Below are 365 nucleotides of genomic sequence, written 5' to 3'. Positions count from 1 at the left end.
TGAAATCTCAAAGTTATAACAAAACTCAAATATTTATGCGAATTAACTATATTGTTTTTGAGTTGTTTTGTCCCCATTTTTATAAATTTCCAATGATTTAATATTTTGATATTGAATGAAATAATGAATCCTTATAGAGAAATAATGAATATAAAATATCTAATTCCTTTGATTACACCAAAATATAAGAAACTTTATAAAAAAAGAAAGCTGTTCTACTTACAATGTGAAATAAAAAAATATTTTCAATTTGATCAAAGCACTCCCACTTTGAAAGCTTCCTGGCTTTCTTCCAGTAGATCCTATACCAGAAGAAGTACAAATATTTCCAATTGTATCAAAGCAATTTCACTTTCATAGCTTCA

This window comes from Palaemon carinicauda, chromosome 29 (assembly GCF_036898095.1).
Source record: "Palaemon carinicauda isolate YSFRI2023 chromosome 29, ASM3689809v2, whole genome shotgun sequence".
NCBI lineage: Eukaryota > Metazoa > Arthropoda > Malacostraca > Decapoda > Palaemonidae > Palaemon > Palaemon carinicauda.
The sequence above is the reverse complement of the archived record's forward strand: the minus strand, read 5'-3'. Positions refer to the sequence as shown.